Source organism: Suricata suricatta, chromosome 8 (genome assembly GCF_006229205.1).
Source record: "Suricata suricatta isolate VVHF042 chromosome 8, meerkat_22Aug2017_6uvM2_HiC, whole genome shotgun sequence".
Taxonomy (NCBI): Eukaryota; Metazoa; Chordata; class Mammalia; order Carnivora; family Herpestidae; genus Suricata; species Suricata suricatta.
Genome location: NC_043707.1, coordinates 129,933,505 through 129,934,912, shown reverse-complemented (window position 1 = coordinate 129,934,912; position 1,408 = coordinate 129,933,505).

The following is a 1,408-nucleotide window of genomic DNA, read 5'->3' as shown; positions in this document are numbered from 1 at the left end:
TGTTTTTATTGGCTTGCATAAGCTATTTTCAGCTGGTGACAATAAATCTGGGGAAAATTAGCAAGAGTGATTGGTATCATAGACCGTGATGGGGGTGGGGTGGTGAGGGGTGTCTTCTGTAGCCAGAATGCTCAGTGAAGCCGAGACAGGAATGAAGAGAAAGTCCCCAACTCAGCTCCGCCTCTGCCTCCCCGCCCCTATGCTCCAGGTTTCTTTTATTTTTAATGTTTATTTTATTTTATTATTTTTTTTAAGGTTTCTTTTTTTTTTTATGTCTTTATCTTATCTTGAGACAGATGGAGAGTGGGCGGGGGAGGGACAGAGAGAGAAGGAGACACGGAATCTGTGAGACCATGACCTGAGCCGAGGTCAGACGCTTAACCAACTGAGCCACCCAGGCGCCCCTTTTTTTTTTTAACATTTATTCATTTTTGAGAGACAGAGACAGAGGGTGAGGGGGGGAGGGGCAGAGAAAGAGGGAGACACGGAATCTGAAGCAGGCTCCAGGCTCTGAACTGTCAGCACAGAGCCCGACACGGGGCTCGAACCCACAAACCACGAGATCATGACCTGAGCTGAAGCTGGACGCTTAACCGACTCAGCCCCCCAGGCGCCCCTGTCTCCAGGTTTCTTAAGCTTCAACTCTACTGTCACTATGAACACCTTAGAATTGTCCCTTGGAGCCAAAAGCAGAAAGATTCAGTTGAGTGTTACTGAAATACCTGTAACAGGTTGGCCCCAACAGGAAGTCCTTGAACGGTATTCAGAATACAATCGAGCAGTAAATCCAGTTGAACCAAAACCCAAACCCAAACACTTAACCTCAAATTTGACTTGAGAAACAGGGAACACAAGGTTGAGCCCAGAGGAGCCAGGCTGTGGGACCACACCCTTTTCACATGGTGGGAAATCCTGTTCCAGTGACAATGCATAGGACTCCTGTCCCATCAAGGTCATGGGCAAATACATCTAACCCTGAGGTTTCTGTGGATATTAAGAAATCTTAGGGGCACCTGAGTGGCTCAGTCGGCTGAGCCTCTAACATTCGTGGGTTCGAGCCCCGCGTCTGGCTCTGTGCTGACAGCTCAGAGCCTGGAGCCTGCTTCCCAGAGCCTGGAGCCTGCTTCTGGTTCTGTATCTCCCTCTCTCTCTGCCCCTCCCCCTCTCATGCTCTGTCTCCCTCTGTATCAAAAATAAATAAAAAACATTAAAAAAAATCTTAGGGGAGATAAACCCAAAACGGCTTGGGAAGTTAACCCCAAAATTTGCTTGGAGTGGCAAAATCATAGCTTTTGTGAGCCCACTTTTCTTAATAAGAACCGAGTAAAAAAATATTTAAGAGAATCAAACATATGAGCAAGTACATAGTGATGTTAAGAAATAATGGCTACATGTTTAGAATTTTAAG